The following is an 18,864-nucleotide window of genomic DNA, read 5'->3' as shown; positions in this document are numbered from 1 at the left end:
TTAAAAATTCTCAGGAAGTGGGAATACTTTTTTGTTCTGTTTTAATTTGTTTATTTCAATAGCTTTTGGGGTACAAGAGGTTTTTGGTTATATGGATGAATTACACAGTGGTAAAGTCTGAGACTTTGGTGCACCTGTCACTAGAGTGGTATACATTGCACTCGATATTTAGCTTTTTATCTCTTGTTCCTCCTACCATTCTCCTTTTGAGTCTCCCATAGTCCATTATACCACTCTGTGTACTTTTGTGTACCTACAGCTTAGCTAATACATATAAGTGAAAACGTACAGTATTTGTTTTTTCATTCCTCAGTTACTTGACTTAGAATAATGGCCTCCAACTATATCCAATTTGCTGCAAAATACATTAATTTGTTCTTTTTATGGCTGAGTAGTAGTCCACAGTGTATATATGCCACATTTTCTTTATCCACTCATTAGTTGTTAGGCATTGTGTTGACTCCATATTTTTGCAATTGTGCTGCAATAAACATGCATGTGTGGTGTCTTTTACATATAATGACTTCTTTTCCTTTGGGTAGATAACCAGTAGTGAGATTGCTAGATCAAATGGTGGATCTATTTTTAGTATTTTTTGTTTTGTTTCGTTTTTCAGACAGAGTTTCACTCTGTCACCCAGGCTGGAGTGCAGTGGCACAATCTCAGCTCACTGCAACCTCTGCCTCCCAGGTTCAAGCGATTCTCCTGCCTTAGCCTCCCAAGTAGCTGGGATTACAGGCACCTGCCACCATGCCCAGCTAATTTTTATATTCTTAGTAGAGAAGGGGTTTCACCATGTTGGCCAGGCTGGTCTTGAACTTTCGACCTCAGGTGATCCACCTGCCTCGGCCTCCCAGTGTGCTGGGATTACAGGCATGAGTTACCTGGCCCAGCCTTTGTTTTTAGTTTTTTTAAGAAATGTTCATACTAATTTACATTCCCACCAACAGTATACAAGCATTCCCTTTTCATCACACCCAAAGCAACATAAGTGTGGACACTTTTGTGAGAACCTAGGCAGATAGAGGTGTCAAAGTCTCCATAATTTAATCAAGCAAAGGAAATGTCATTGTCTGGAATTATTGGTTGTGTTCCTTTGGTTTGTTTGCAATTTTTTTTTTTACATTTTCCAAATGCACATAGATTAATCATCAATTGTAAGAATTAGAGGGAATCTTAATATATAAGTCTTAATAGTCTAGCATTTCCCGTAATATGTATTAAAGATGCTGAGATAGGGTGCAGTCACAGGAATCTATATGTACCAGGGTCATTTGTAGTCGGGATAAATAACATGACTTGCTGTCTCCTCAGCCTGAAATGCCTTTATCCCACCCTTTCCTGGCTAACTCTTCCTAATGCTTTGGACCTTAGCTTAGAAATGACCTCCAACAGAAAGTCCTCTCCAATGTCCCCAGGCTGCATCGTTTATCCTCTTAGCTGCCAGAGTACCTTGCACTTCCCCTGCCATAATACCTATAACCCTTCAATGATCTGATAACTTTCTTGTCTCCTCTACAGACCATGAGTCTTAAACAGAGACAGCAGCTTATTCATCTTTATATCCCTACCACTTAGCAAGGCTCCTGCCACATCTTAGATGCTAGCAAATAACGGGTAAATAAATAACTAAATGAATAAAATATTATAGTTTTCAAACCACACAGATGGTGTAATTATTAAATATATAAATTTTATAGTCTTACTATTGTTAAGTAGGCGTTCAACTCACAGATACATTAAGCATACATTATCATAGCTGTGAAACTCTTTGATAATAATAAGGGTTCTTCATAATTGAATTAATGAGGACCTCTTATCTAGTTCAATTCCTTTATTGTGCAAATGAAGTTGCAAAGGATGGACTGCATTCACTTGTTCAGTGTCTCAAGTTTTACCAAGGGCAATGGAGCCAACAGCTAGCACATGGGCCTATATTTTCTTGAATGTCCTAATTCCGTGTTGTTTTCTTTCCCAAATGTGGCAATGCAGTCTGTACAACCAAGGTTGATGAAAACCAACTTTCTTTCCTAGTGCCTCCTGAAGGTCTGCAAAGTAGCAGTAGCAAAGTGGCACATGTCTCAAGGCCCATGTCTGGGACCCAGAAGGCTTAAATGCCAGGATGAGGCAAGCCAGTGACCAAACAGGCTGAGAGGATCAGTAAGAAGTCAAGTCAAGTCACAGGGCAGGGCAAAGTGGTCAAGTTCTTTGTCCAACATAGAGTCTGGCAATATCAGATGCTGGGCTACGGGGTGAAGACATAAGAAACCACCGAAGCCAAATTTCCAATAGTATGTGGCCTTCTAAAGGTTTTTGCCAGTCTTGTTCACTACTGTATCCCTAATGCTTAACATAGTGCCTGGAACTGGAACGTAGCTACTTCTTAATAAATATTTACTGCATGAATGAATAAACTAAAAATAAGAATTGGCCTTCTCCAGTTCTAGAAGGAACTGCTGAAAAAGCTACCTAAAGCAGCAAGCCTTAAAGATTCATCTGTCTGATTCTAAATGGGCAGTATGTGATCTTTAATTATGCTCCAACAGTATCCAAAATATCAGGCAAGGCATGCTCCGAGGGAAAAGGGGTATACCTTAGAGGAGATATACCTTAATGATATAGCTTAGAGGAGAATATAGATTCCACTTTATGCTAAAATAAAGAAAATAAAGTCAGAAGCTTACATACATAAAGTAGGCTTTTAAGGCTCATTATCCAAGTAAAGTGAAGGGACTGCTCCAACTCCCTGGAGCTACACCCACAGGAATGGCCTTTTGTAAAGATTTCATTTCATTTTCCTTTTAAGTTTTATTTAATGTTCTTTACAGCCTGGTTCCTTTTGTATGAATTGGAGATCAGTAATATATGATAGGTAGATAGTGCTGTGATTCTTCCTAGGCTTCACAAACTCCAGAAGTGAACCTTGAGCCTCGTATACCTTTGGGAAGTCCTAACTGTTCTTACACATTTATCTTTATCCATAATGGGGTTGGAGACCTTGAGATGTTAAAACAATTACTTCAACTCTCCATTTCCCTTTGCTTGTTTAGACACAGATTTAGTGGCCACTTCAAAATGGGAGTTTTCTCATCTCTTACACCTGCCTGGCTGCCATTTCGTGACACCTTTTAATGCAAGTTTTCATGTCATTAATCCCCCCTCTTTAATTCTGTTAGGAGTCAGTGTCCTTAAATGTCATCCATTGAATTTTTCAAGAGTGAACACTTTTTTCTCATCTTGCAAACATCTCCTAATTAATGATCACCACCGCCTTCTCATTAATGCTCAATACATGAGGTAATTAATGATCACTCATGCACCAGATGAGATTTTCAGGCACGGCTCACTCCAATAGTGCTGTAGCTTTTGTGACCTCAGTCAAAATTTCATTTCTATGTCCTTTCTGTAAAGGAAGGCATGTCACAACCTCATATTCTAAACTTCTCCCAAGCAACAGACTCTTTCCCTCAGTCAAACATATTCAAGTCTTCTACATATTTTTTAACTCAGAAAACCAAAAAGGTACAACACTCTCAATTTTCTATCTCCCTCTATTTTCTCCTCTCTTCACCTCTTTATAGATTAGCATTTTCAATGACTAATCTACATTTACTGTCTCTACTTCTCCTATCTTAACTCAGTATATTCTAGCTACTGAAATATTCTTGCTATTGACATTATCTCACTAAACTCAGCAATTACCTCTAAATGCAAAATCTTTGATTTCTGTGTGCCATACATTTCCACTGACTAACAAGTGTTTGTAATTCTTCTGGTAATGTTTATAACATTTTTTTCTTGGCTCTCATCACATTTTTAATATTGTTTCTTCTCATTCTCCTTCAGTGGCTTATTTTACCTCATTCGTCACTTAAATATTGATATATTCTAGGTTTCTTCTTCGGTTCTTTTTTAAAAAATCATCCTGGGAAATATTATCTACTCTTCTGCCTTTTGCTAATCATTTTCCAAGTTGATATCTTCTGCCCCATTATGCTTACTGAGCCCTACATTCATTATCTGGCTTCCTACTGAAACTTTCCACTTAGATGATACATAGGTAACTCATAGTCAACATTTCCAAAACTAGACTTATTATCTACCATCACCTCAAATATATTCTTCCTCCAGTGCTCCCAGTGAATGGCACCACTGTCTATACAATTGTTTATGTCAGAAATGTGGAAGTCATTTTTAATTACTCCATTTTTCTCACCCCTTCAACACAAGAAAATCTTATCATCATTCCCTCCTAGTTATCTCTTAAAATGTTATCTTTCTCTCCAGCACACCACTAATTGTTTGCTACCAACAATATGAAATCCAAAATCCTATTACAACCACCCAATTCTCATTTATTTACCCAACATTTATTGTGTTTCTAACCCTGTTTTAAACATGGTGCAACCTCCTTTTCATGTTTCAGCCTCTGGCTGCCCCAGTAGTGTCATCTTATCACTTTTGACAATATCTAACCCTCTTGACACTTTCTATGCCTGAATCATAACTTAATTACATTTCACTAAATATATACTGCTCTCTTGCTTTTTTCCATATCTTTAAAGTGATTGTTTGCTGTAACTGAGTATTTTCAAATAGTCTATAAAAATAACTATACAGTTAGTGACTCTATACTACTTGTGGCCACACCAGGGTATCCAGATAGATTTTCTCTTAGCACAGTTCATCTACATTTTTATCAGTCTGGCCTATCACCACTTAGAGCTACAAGAAAATAACTAAATTAGTCAGATGAGTTTTTGTTGGGGTAAGGAATGGTAGAATAGATAGGCTTGAGGTGAGGAAGGGAAGCAAGGGCAACATGTCTGCCCAGGAGGTCATGCAGCCCAGCTTAAAAAAAAACAGGTAGACTAAATTGGGCTTGAGTTATTTAAATACTTTTGTAGTACACTTATACTCAATACTTTAATCCAAATAAATTATTCTATGGTAAAGAATCTACCGAGTCTGACCTGCAGTCTCTGGCTGAGCAAGGGAAGAAAGGAGTTTGCACACACAGGTGTTTTGCCTGTGAGAGTGTGGCTAGGGGACCCCACAGCTTACAGACCCTGAGGAAGGAGTCTGGCTGTGTAGCCCCCATATGCCTGAGATGCTCATATTTATTATAGAACAGATTTAATGACAAAGGTCTAGAGCAAACACTATTTGTGAGTAATTAACAATGTCAACCCCCTGAGTAGAGAGCAGTCATGCGCAGGGATGGCCAAAGGTTGGTTTTAGGACAACATAAGTAAACAAACTATTTAGATAAACTGTACATTCCCTTGTTATCTGCTTTTTGTTATTAGCTCAAGGTAAGCAGATTAGGCTGTCTTCAGCTATAACCCTTCCCCGGAAGCTTTTGTAAAACCTTCGGACCTTCCAAGAAGATTTTTGTCTTTCCTATAATTTTTCCCACCACTCACTCTGACCAATCTCCTATAAGAATCCAAATCCGGCGTTAGCCCAGCAATAGAAAGATTTTGAGGCTCAAAATTTTTGACCTTCATAACAACATGAGGTGGGCCCCTTGTCTTTAACAGTAGTGTTCTATCACTGAATCGGAGACAGAGAAAAGGAAGGGATTCAAATGCCTCTTAGTAGGTACTTTTCGTGTGTTTCTTTAAGCTTCTCATTAATTAACACTACCCCAAGTTCATCCCCTTTACTGCAACTCAGCTTGTTCATTCAATATATCCTTCAGGAGTCTTCCCCATCTGCTGCAACTGCTATCTTTCTTTACAGAAATTATTTTTCTTTCCTTCTCTTTTTTTTTGAGATGGAGTCTTGCTCTGTCACACAGGCTGGAGTGCAGTGGCACAAGATCGGCTCACTGCAGCCTCTGCCTCCTGGGTTCCAGTGATTCTCCTGTCTCAGCCACCTGGGTAGCTGGATTACAGGCGCACACCACCATGCCCGGCTAATTTTTGTGTTGTTAGTAGAGACAGGGTTTCCCCATGTTGGCCAGGTTGGTCTCAAACTCCTGACCTCAGGTAATCTGCCCACCTGGGCCTCCCAAAGTGCTGGGATTATAAGGGTGAGCTACCTCGCCCAGCCAATAGATTATTTTTCAATCTAAATGTCCAGCCTCATACTCCTGTCTGACCATTCCTGACTCTCTTTTTTGTTCCACACTCACTTGGGACATCTCCCCAGGAGCATAAAACTCAAACTCAGCATGCAAATATAACATACCATTTCCTCTTCTCTGCCAGAAAACTAGACACAGTCCCAAGTGTAAGACATGCAATCTGATTTTTGGTTCTTTTCTCTAACATATCACAGGTATTCAAATTATCATCAAATTGGTGTCTCTTAAACCACTGTTTCTGCTACTCATAATTTATAAAAACTGCATTGCTGGTGGACAATTGCCCTAAAATCCAGTTTCTAAAACACTATCCCCCTATTTCAAACAATGACAACAAACAGGTATGTAGGACTTACTATGTGCCAGACGCTGTTTTAAATTATATATGCAATTGCATCTAATCCTCTAATGAGATTTACCTTTGAATCAGGCACTCCTATCACTCAAACTTTACTTGTAGAGAAACAGGCACACACAAAAAAGCAACTTACCCTAAGTCATGTACCTAGTAAATGTCAGAGGTGTGATTTTAACCCAGGTTACCTGGCTTTCAAGTTCATGCCCTTAACCACTTTTTATACTTATACTCTTTGAACTATAAGGCTAAAGATAAAATTTATCTGCCATTCCACATTCTGTCCTCAGCAAGCTTCAGCTGCTATAATTATAGATATCTTATAATGTCCTAGTCTAGACCCATATTAGAGCTATCCCATGTAGCAGCCACTAAGCCACATGTGGCTACTGAACTCTTAAAATATGGGTAGGGTAACTGAGAAACCAAATTTATAACATTATTTAAATTTAATTAATTTTAATTTTAGTAGCCAGATACGGCAGTGACTACTATATCGTACAGTGCAGTGTATTGGCAGTGTCTTTTCTGTATGATCCGGAAATGGATGTTGAGTGAACATCTATCTACTTGCCACTAAGAAGAATGACAAATACATAAGAGCATGACCTTTACATCCTAATAGGACATAACCAGAAATATAAGACATAGGAAAAGTAAATAATATTTAAATATTTGTGTTGAATTGAGGGTGATACTAGGACAAGGCAAGCCAAGAGAAGTCAGGGCACTGAGCCAAGTTCCAGATGGTTCACGTTAGGTTTATGGCACATAGATACAAGGTTACAGCCTGAGTTCCAGGAGGCAAGGTCAAGAGACTATAGGTTAACCAAGAAGAAAAAGCACGTATCATTCTACCAGCTGTTAATTCAAACAGGAAGGAACAGATCAGCTATGATATCTAAGCTGGGACAAGTAAATGGCTCAGGTGTAGCACAGTGTGACAGTATATGGAGTGATTCGTTCCAACTGGGCACCAGGCAAGAAAGAATAAAGTTAAAATAGGAAGATGAATAATCAATTTAAAAGGAGAACAAGGCAAACAAATGGGTCCACCTACAGGTAGACCCAATTAATATCTTTGATCGTAGTAACACCAAGTGCCACCTAGTGGGTATCTACTATGAGCCAGATACTGTTATAACCGAGTGAGTTGAATGGGAAGCACCACACTCTGAGTTCAAATTGAGAGTCCTTTATTGCCTTTGAGTGAGAGCTCCCGCCCAAAATCTCTTGGCCCCAAGGCAGGGGCTTGATTTCTTTTTATACCTTGCTTAAGAAAGGGGAGGGAGAGCCTAGCTGAAGTGGAATTTTACAGAAGCAGAACAGGCAAGTTAGTGGGGGAGGCTGGTAACTAGGAGGCAGGAGGCTCCCATGATTGTTGATTAACTAAGGAGGGTATACACAAGCGGTTCCCATGATTGCTGGTTATCAAGGGGCAGGGGCATTCGGTACTTTCCATACAATCAATCAAGGGGGTATTCACAATAGTAAGTGGGCTTGTCAAGCAGGATATGGTTACAATGGTTATATGTTTCTATAGCTCTAAGTACAACATGACCCAGCACAGGAACATGACCCAGATATGCACTCAAAGGAGAAATGGTGGGAGGGGTGAGGCAGAGGTTAAGATGGAGTCTGTCTGACTCTCAGCAAAATGGAGTCTGTCTGGCTAACACAAGGTAGGTAAGCACAGTACCATACTAAGCCCTTTAATTTATTCTTTTGAGGTAGGTACTATTCTCTTCACTTTATAGATGAGAAAACTGAACCTCAGTGAGACTGTTATCTTCCAAAACTCACAGTTATTAAGTGGAAGAACCAGGATTTGAACCAGTCTGTTCAATTTCAAAGTATATCTAATTTGCACTACTCTCTATCTATAAGGCAAGGCAGATATCTTTAGCCCTAAGCAAAGAGAGGGAGAGGTCTTTGCAGGAAATCTGCTATGCTTAACAGGGAAGAGTAATTCTCTATTAAGTTCAAAGGAGTCAAAGCCTGAAGGATATGTATATATTGGTATAGTGAATGGCAAAGGAGAGTTTTCATTATGTGAGGATTGATAGTATAAGCAGGGACAGAAATATGTAAGTGTAGGGGCTGTTCTGCTGGCAATAGCAGAATGTGAAGCAATGTTAGTATTAGCTCCAGTTTATTCACATACAAGTCACTGAACTGGTTGTTTTCCACAGAACTAGACGATTTATATCTATTATCTATAATCCTCACTTCAATTCCTTATTGGAGCTTGTATGAGCTCCATTTCACAGATGAAGGACTGAGTATCTGAAGAGGCATGAATTATAACCCAGGACCTATCTGGTGCTAAAGCCATAATCTTTTCCTACTAACCAATGGCTTCCACAAAAATCCACATGGAAGGCTTTGATCTCTCCGTATCCATTACATTTTCATTTCTGAGACTTTCTTCTATTCCTTAGAATATCTTTTACATCGGTGCATATTTCAATGGCCAAGTATCCAGACCATGCAGAGATCTCTTAGCCTCTGAAAAGCATGGCCTCCTGCTAATTTCTATTGGGATCAAGCCGATGGAAACTCCAATGTTTCTGTGTGGTGAAGGAGTTTAGGTGATCTTGTTGACAACTTACCTAGGAAAACTATCTGAAAGCTGCATCTCCATATAAAGCTAAGCACATGGTTCTTGCTCTGATTATACATTAAAGGTTTTATTTGTTAATGATTGACCAATTTTTAAAATTTTTGTTTTTATTGAGGTAAAATTTACCTATAGAGAAATGCACATGAATAAGGGTGCAATTTAATGAGTTTTAACAAATGTGCACACCCCTGTAGCCAACACCCAAATTGAGATATGCAATATTTCTATCATCTCAGAAAAAAGGGCCCTGGTACTCCTGCTTAGTCAACTCCTCCTCACAACCCCTGGCCCAGACAACCACCATTTTGATTATTTTGTCTATTCTTGAGATGTATTTAAATGAAGTTATACAGTATGCACTGCTTTGTATCTGATCTCTTTCACTCAACAATGTATATATAAAATTGACCTTTGCTGTAGCATGTATCAGTAATTCATTCTTTTTGCTGAGACCATAGCATAACTTTTTCATTCTCCTGTTGACAGATATTTGAGTTGTTTTCATCTTGGGGATATTCTAAATAAAGTGGCTTTAAACATTCTTTTAAAACTATTTTTTGTGCACATAGGTTTTTATTTCTCCTGGGAAGATTTACTAGGAGTCAAATGCTGGGCCACAGGGTAGGTGTATGTTTAATTAGAAAAAAAAACCTAACAGTTTTCAAAAGCAGTTGCAATATTTTATATTTTTGACAACAAAGTACAAGAATCTCACTTGCTTCACATACTCAGAAAGACTTGGTCTTGTCAGTTTATTTAATTTTAGCCATTCTGGTGGGTGTGTAGTGGTATCTCACTATGGTTTCTATTTGCATTTAACTGATGACTAGTGACAGTGAACATCTTTTTCGTGTGCTTAGTAAGGTTGATCTATTTTTATAGTGGTAGACTACACATTTCTGCCGCCAATTAAGTTGAGACACTATTAGCCTGAAGTGCTTTTGGATTGGGCAGGGCAGAGCTAACAGAAATTATGGGATGGCCTAATGCCCTTCTGTCAAGCAACCTCTTGCCGTGGTTACTATGTTTACCCCAGGGAAAGACTCTGTTTGCTGCTACTGTTGCTGCTAAAACTGCCTTAAAAAAGTGCCAAATAAATAAGCCATTGCTTTCTCAGGACTCAGAAGTGTTGCTCTATTTTCAAATATCTTAAAAATCTATCCAAAAGTTACCATTTCTCCTTCCAAGACTTAAACTTTAGTTTCCAGTCAAGAAGAAAAGGGAGTAGACATTTTAAAATCCATCGTTCAAAAAGACATATTTCATAGCCCACAACACTGAAGATGGTCTTAATACTATATAACTGTATCATAACTTAAGTCTCACTGAGTTTGACTAAAAGCATCTTCAAAAAATGATTTAAAAATCATGGAAGAAGGAAAGAGCAACAGACAAAAAAATAGAGAAAAAGCAAACAGATGAAGGCAAAGCAACACAGTTGCCTGGAAAATGCAGAAATGTCTATATTTTGTATGAAGGAATACAGATCAAGCTGACTTGGTGTGATTTTTGCTGTCTTCCAGTCAAATGAATTTTTTATAGTGAGCTTGAAGATGAGGAAAGGATTAACAATCAGCTGGATACGTTTCAGAAGCTTGATTGTTGTAACTTGAAGGGATCAAGGTCATCTAATACAACTCCCTACAAAGTGCAGGAATCAGCTCATAGGACACAAACATGTTTGTGTCTTTTAAAGGCTATTGGTTAGAGCGAGCCTCTAAAGCTACACAAAATAAATCTATTGTCTTCTGCGTGTCAACTCGTCATAAGTTATAAAACAGCTGTTAAGCCCCCTAACCTCCACTAAGGTTTCATACCTTCAGTTCCTTTAACCATAGTTACAGAAACTGAAAACTTCTGGTCATCTTTACTTACCACAGCCATTTGTCAATATTTTCCAATGATCCCTCCCCTGCCAAAAAAACTCCACCATGTTATATAAGTGACTGACCAGCACAGAGAATAGTGGGACTATAACCTTCTAGAAAAGATACAATTTACTCTCAGATTACATTACCTTTTTGGTTTCAACATCAGCCTTGACTAGTTTTGCCATTACAGTCAACTAAAACCCTTGGGCTTTTTTAGAAGCAATAATTTCAGCCTTGGCTTCCTCACCTGAGCCTTTTGATGTAGGGGTAGGGAGGAGTTGAGTACAGAACTTCTCATTAGTCCTTATTATACTTATTATATTATTTTTATACTTATTATACTCATTATATATATTATTATACTTATTATATTATCTTGTTAGTTTCAGTCCATCGTTCTAACCTTCTAAGACTCTGTCATACATGTGAAAATCCTTTGTAATTTTACCTTTTATTTTAGTAAAAAAATATTTCTATAATATTTCAGTATATATATCTGCTTTAGAAACTAGAATCTAAACTATAAAACTGAATCATTTCTTGTTGCCTCAGGCTCTTAAAGGAATATTATTCTTAATGATTTACTGCTCAGGACCTTAGGAACATAAATCCAAGAGATTAGGACATTGAGTTATAATTGTATTGAACTGATGGGGTCCTATGGAGATATTTTGTTTTACTAAATACCTGATATGACATCATTTTTACTTATTTTTTTTTCTTCAGGAATAGATAGGCAAAAACAACAAACCATAATTCAGTATACCTAAGGGTCCAAGTTAATTAAATTTAATGTAATTGGGACTTTACTGGAATGTCACTTAGTTAAGTTACTACTAATGTAACACATTTGAATTTCAACTGGCAATATTATTTACTTACTAAGAAAAATATGATTAAAAAGAAGTCCTATCAGATTCCAATGTCCCCACTAGACACATATAAGGAAGGGAGTAGAGTGACATTGTTCTTAGATTAGTCTCATCACGCCCTTAACATCAGAACTTTCTGAAAGGGTAATTTTGTACTTTAGTTTACTAGAATAAGGCAGATAAGTGAGGATTTACTTAAAATACATCTATTAGGAAAATATTTAAAATATTATAATGCAAGCGCTCATGGAGATTTGACGTCTCTCACATTACCACTCTAGAGACTGCATTACCAAATGAGAATTTGTGATGAATATGTCAACTCTCTAGCTGCTTTTCATAAAAGCTAAAATGTACCCGCTCCCTACACATCTAAATTTTAACTGTTTGTCTAGAACTCTCATTTTTTGAAACTAATCAGAAATTTGCTGACTCTTAGTTCATAGTCCATATATACTTTATGTGTCCCCTCCTTTACTCTTTTCTTTATCCAAACTTTTGGTTGGAGTAGAGGTCCAGTAATTGCATGTACTCAACCAATGATGTTTAAATCCAGCAAAAACAAACCAAAAAAAAAAAAAAAACTGCTCTCTGATGAATACTAATCAGGCAAAAATTTCACTGCAGAAATTTAACTCTTTAATCAGAAATAATCAAAGACCTAGGTAGGACAAATTCTTTCAAAGCAAATTCTGGCTTAGCTTAAATATGTTTTCCTCCTCAAACTTTACTCATTGTGTGTAATATTTGTCATCTATCAAAATAGTTTTAAAATAATTGAACCTTTCTTTTTTTGGCCCAATGTGTTTGGAAAGCTCCAGTGTTCATACCCGACTCTCAATGGTCACAATCTAGATAGAATATATCAATGTGGCTACATACTGTGATATGTTAGAAGCATGGGGTTCTGAGTCAGAGCTGATTTCCAATCCTGTCTCTGCCTCAGTTATCTCATTGCTAATATTGAGATAATGCATATCTCACAAGATTAAGGGATAATTTCTACAAAGTGTACGGTATACAGTAGGGACTCAATAAAGAGAAGATTCTTTACCACTTACCCCTACTCTTCTCCTTGTGTGAATGTTAAACAATACATAATAATACCATACAGAGGAAATTCAAGAATAAGATTCAATTTGCACCATTACTGTCAACTGAACATTTGTGGTAAGTGAAGTAATCTGTCATCATCAAAATTATGAAAGTCCACATCAGATAATAATAATACTTGAACTTCAATACAGAGTTCTTTATGTAAGAGAAACTCAAGTACAGCTAGCCTCCTCATTTAACCAGGGTATATATGTTCATGAAATACTTTTAAAAATAGCAATATAAAACCCCAATTCATGGATTTACTCATTGAAATTCTTTGTTTTATATATGTGACAATTTGATATATGTGTATGTAACTGTGATGCATGTGTCTCTGTGTTTGTCTTTTTATATATGCTTATGTTTTCTGGTTTTTCTTTTTCTTTTTCTTCTTTTTTTTCCTGGGACTCAAGATGTCATTTATTAAACATGTCCCTCCAAGACTCTCAAGGTATAAAAGTGTGATATATTAGTTAATTTGGTGAGTGTCCATCATTTCTTACTTTCAAGACTTTTTTTCTATAAATTCTCCCATAAAAATTTACTAAAAATGTTTTCCATCTCCATTGCCTCTAAAGTTGTCTGTTTCTTTGACACATGAGGCACAATTTAGCACTAAGAACACCATCACAATCTTTCATAAACATTCCTGTAAGAATTCTTTTGATACCAATTGAGATACCATCTCCAGGTAAAGGCTTCCTCATAACACCTGCATATCTATTCATCATGATTTCAACGGTATTTAACAGCTTTAGCTTCTCACAGAAATGTCCTCCACAACCAGTGCCTCCATAGTTTCAGCCCTAAATGAGCTATCTGGCATGTAATGGTTGGAGGGTTCCTGCTAAAGATTTTCCCACCTTTCTGGTATCAGAAGATTTATTCTTAAACAGTATCTGTAAGATACAAGATACACTCTATTACTGGTGGGGCCACATTTACTTCATCCGCAAGGCTTATTCCCTGTTTGAATTCCTGATTCACTACAAAGGCTTGATTTCTTGGAAAAGGTGATTCCACAATCACTACATTTCTACTTACTAGGAGCTCACTAATGTTTAACAATGGAGGGGTTCTTGAGGAAGGCATTTCTATAGGTACTGTGTTCACAGTGTTTTGCTCTTGTGTGAGTTCACTCATGTATAAGGAGGTATGACTCCTGGAGGAAGGTTTCTCCACCTTCGGTGAATTTATGGCTTTCTCTCTTATGTGAGTTTTCTGATGTTTAATGAGGACTGACATGTGGGCAAAGGCTTTGTCATACTTGCTGCATGAATACAGTCTCTCTCCAGTATGAGTATGCTGATGCTGAATGAGCTTCGACTTGCTTCTAAAGGCTTTTTCACACTCATTACATTCATAAGGTTTCTCTCCTGTATGAATCCACTGATGTCCGGTCAGGTCTGACTTAAAATAGAAGGTTCTTCCACAATCACTGCATTCATAAGGCTTCTCTCCTGTGTGAAGTCTCTAGTGTGCAATGAGTTATGCCTTCTGGGAAAAGGCTTTCCCACACACACTGCACCCATAGAGTTTCTCTCTAAGTATGGGATCGCTGATGTCTATTGAGCAGGCACTTCCAACTGAAGGCTTTTACGCATTCGCTGCATCTGTAGGGTTTCTCTCCTATTTGGGTTTTCTGATGGACCATGAGCTGTGACTTTCTGGAGAAGGCTTTTCCACATTCACTATATTCATGGGGTCTCTCTCCCATGTGAGTTCTCTGATGCTCAGTGAGCTGAATCTTCCTCATAAATGTCTTCACACATTCACCACATCCATGGGGTTTCTCTCCTCTCTCAGTTCTCTGACGTTAAATAAGCTGTGCTTTCCTGGAGAAGGCTCTGCTGCACACACTGCATTCATGTGGTTTCTCTCCTGCATACATTTCTTGATGGTCACTGAGCTGTGATTTAGTGCTACGGAGTTTAACACATCTATGGTATTTAATTCTTGTAAGAGTTTTGTCATGCTTGATATGGAGGCATGATTTCCCATATCCACCAAATGCATCACAATATTTTCCTGCATATCTTCTACTCTGGATAACAAAACCCGGACAGGTTTGATTGTGGGCTGCTCCTTCTACTATCCATGGGGGTTCTCCTGCTCCAACTTGAAGAGTGAACCTGGCTTGGTGCCTTGATACCCTACTGATACTAGGGTTCTATAGTTCTCCAACATTACTTCCTTGTACAAGACCTTTTGAGACAAGTCCAGAAACTGCCACTCCTCTCTGGTGAAGTCCACAGCCACGTCTTCTAATGACAATGAACCCTCCCCTGAAGAACTGCCTTGCTCTCTCCTCACAGACATTACAATGATGGCATTTTTCATGTGTTTCCTGTTATTTCTGCCAAGTCAGAGGCAGAAGCAGGTTCTTCTTAATCCATATACACTTGCCACCTGGCTAAAGTTATTTGCAGGTGACAAAAATGCTCAACTGACCGATGACCTCCGTCTCCACCGCTGGAGGCAAGTCACGGACCCTAAATCTCTAAAGACTCGCCTCTGCCTGCTACCCCGCGACCCCTGCACACTACAGATGTGACCCTCGCAGTCTTCAGGGATGGTGGTTTTCCTTTTTCTTAAATCAAGCTAGAAACTTTTTGAGATCAAGTATTACATTACTATTATAGTAAGATTCATGCCATTAGTAACATGTATGTCTTCTTCATTAGACTGAGCTTTCCTCACAAACCAAGACAAAGTTTTCTCCAACCCAGTTCCAAGTCTTACCCACAAATGTTGCTGAGTGTCAATCCCTTGTTGATTAATTACATGAGCATAGAGCAGAGCCTAGAGATTACTAATAGATGCTGAGAGCAGCTGAATATTTATCTCGGAGAACTGTTTCACACAACGTTGGCCCCTAGATTTAGAATACCCATAATGAACCATTCCTAGGTGAGGTGCTTAAATGGCTAAAGAAACTGCAGCTGTTCCGCTTGTATTAATAGCATCACAGTCAAATGGTCAATAAAATGCAGCAACACAGAAGCACACCGAGAATGTGACTGATGGGGAAGATTTTTTAAAACATAAACAAAACTGGCCTAAAAGTCAGACAACCTGGGCCCTGTCCTGACTCTACCACTGACTTTTCTGTGACTGTGGCTCGTTTACTTTATTTCTCTGTTATCAGATATTGGATATTTATGAAATGAGTAGACAAGACTCTAAGTTTCTTCCCAGGTCTAAAAGTCTACAGGTCCACATTATATAAAAATTGATGCTTCCATCTTAGCATTCATGCTAAAATTAGAGTCTATATTACCCAGGCTAGCATGTGATCAATTGCTGCTCTGGTGTGAATTGTTTCTTCTACATTCAGCTTGTGCTCTTTATACAGGAATCATGGATCACACATCTATATTTTAAGCCAAAACTTAGGCCATGGCTGCTCAAAGTAGTACATGCTTTGAAAAATATCTATGTTGATTGATTCATCTGGAAAATGACAAATCTGACTACTGATTTGGCTTCACAGCTGTGATGTTGAGATTAGTAAGGTAATATAACATTAACATTGGCACTGCTTTGAGCTTGTTAAGTAAGAGATGGTATAAGTTCAGAGTAACTGCACATATCAGGATCAATTTTCTATTTCCTTCCCAACATTTCCAGTGCTCTGCAAATATGAAATAGCATGATGGGGCCTACTAGTTCCTTTGAAAACCTTTTTCAAGAAGTCTGGCATTTCTATGTCTGACCATAAAATGATAGTTTAAAAGACATTCTAAGAAACCTAGCTCAGTAGTAGCCACTGAGATTATTCCTATGTTTAGTAGCATAGTGGCTCCCACATGGTTATTGTGAGGGATTGCAGAGATACTGTTAGCCTAGGGGCTAGGCTTAGGCTAGGGTTAGGACCCTGCTCTACAGCCGGCCCTTACAGTTTTGCAAGTTTACTGAGATGCTCACCTTGGAGTCACCTCTGTGACTCCAGAAGAGGCAAGACTTAGGAAGTTTGAATCATGGGAAGAAGAAGAAAAACGTGTACAGGGCTTTTAGTAAGAACAAGCCCAAGAAAGGGACAAGGAGAGGGTACTTAAGGAGAAAAGAGATACTGATGGCTTATTTGTTAAACAATTGCACCAGAGCTAAAGTCAAAGTGGGGTAGAGGGGTGGGCAGAAGATAAAATATACCTTCTTTCCTTCAGATGAAACAAAATGACAATTCAAACATGACTTCTAAATGTAACTGTCGCCATTTTATTAAACACTGGGCACAGCACTTCATTATTCAGCCTTCAGCTTTCTCACTGGAACTCAAGCACTTTTCACCATCTCTACTGCTACAACCCTTGTACAAGCCACGAGCATCCCTCATCTGGATCTTTCATCAGTTTACTGACCAGTTTCTTTGTTTCCATGTTTATCTCTTCTATCCATTGCACAGCAGCTACAGTGATCATTTCAAAGCACAAATTAGGTATTGTAAGTACCTTGCTTAATGCTTTCAAAATGCTTTCCATGGAAAGTAGAATAATATCCTATGGCTTTTTCATGACCCCTTGCCTATCTCTGCAACTTTACATCTTTATTACTCTTTCTCTCCCTTTCTAGCTCACCTACACTGACCTTCATTCTATCCCTTGAATGCCTTGAGATTATTCTTATCTCAGAACATTTGCACGTAGTCTTTTGCATGAAAATTATCTCAATATGAAGTTGCCTTTTTAAAAACATGTTTGTTTTCCACCTTCCTTCATTAAGTGATAAAGTCCATGAGGGAAGAGACTTTGTCAATCTTCACCACCATTTTATCCTCAGGCTTTGGCCATAGTTGGGATGTAATAATTAGCAAATTAGAGTTTGTCAAAAGAATGAATGAATGGCAAAGGAAGCCAACAAGTGATGAAAAGACATGTAAATGGGCATCCTAGAAGGCCCAGATGAAATTAGCTATCATGGCTATAATGAATCAAAGCATCACAGTTTTATAGTTTTCCTTAGAAACACTCAGCACCTCATAAGCAAACAAATTTGTTAGTAGAAGTTATTCAGGGCTTGCACTGGCAAGGCAAAACATTTTGACAGATTTTTCAGGGGGCTAAGGAATCCCAAGGTATTAGTGAGCATATAATCAAAATGGCTGCCCACAGAGCTCAGTGAATATGGAGGCAAACCACAGTGGGAGGTAATGGGCTAGGAAAATGGGAGTAATTAAGAGTGTGGAGGTGATGATGGGACCAAAAAAGAGAACAGTCAGTGGGAGGTAAGGGATAGGAGCCAATGGTTAAAAAGGAGAATCAGAATTCAGGATCATGGATCAGGGTACATTATGGTTGAGATGAAGGGAATATGGAATTGGAGAAATGAGTTCAGGAACAAAATGGAAAAAATCTTTAATTACTTAGCATTGTCTTCCTTTGCTAAAGTCCTCCCTGTCAACATTGTGAAACCAATGGGCCATTCAGCTTCACAATGGATTTCCCACACCTTCTCCTAGTCTACTGCATCATACAGGGCCTATCTGGTAAAGTCCCTGATAGCATCTGATAGCTGACTTTGGAGAACCCAGGCTAGAATTAAGGATAGAGGATCTCTCTAGCTTTTTTTATCTGGCTTTTCTCCAGTTCTTCACCCTATGGTTGGTTCTAAATCTTTTTCTACATGAAAAAGGATCCAATCTCTATCACAAGGCCCTAACTGGGCTGATAACTAATCTAACTAACAGTAAAATGAGAGTGGCAGAGAATGGCTTAAAGCCTCACCAATCCTGGGTTGTGTGAACGTTTTGACAGTGCCCGTTCTGTCTGAAATCAATGAATAGTAAATAACGTGAAATTTAGGGCTATTGTCATTGTCCAGTTTATCTAGGTTGAAGGTCATCTCCAGCAGGCAACGTCCCCAGACTCCTCTGTTGTGATATTGAATATTCATGTGGAATTAGGATCTGTTGGCAGCACTGCCATCTATTTAGATTAAACCTGGATTATAGGTCC

The 18,864-nt window shown here is 38.3% G+C and overlaps 1 pseudogene; it reads right to left on the bottom strand.

The window, feature by feature from the left end:
• Positions 1–13,798: 13,798 nt before the first annotated feature.
• On the bottom strand, positions 13,799–15,250 carry LOC105721602 (zinc finger protein 577-like; annotated as a pseudogene).
• Between the last annotated feature and the right edge of the window lie 3,614 nt (positions 15,251–18,864).

This window comes from Aotus nancymaae, unplaced genomic scaffold (genome assembly GCF_030222135.1).
Source record: "Aotus nancymaae isolate 86718 unplaced genomic scaffold, 86718_ANA_hifiasm-v0.15.2.pri h1tg000004l, whole genome shotgun sequence".
Taxonomy (NCBI): Eukaryota; Metazoa; Chordata; class Mammalia; order Primates; family Aotidae; genus Aotus; species Aotus nancymaae.
The sequence above is the reverse complement of the archived record's forward strand: the minus strand, read 5'-3'. Positions and strand labels throughout refer to the sequence as shown.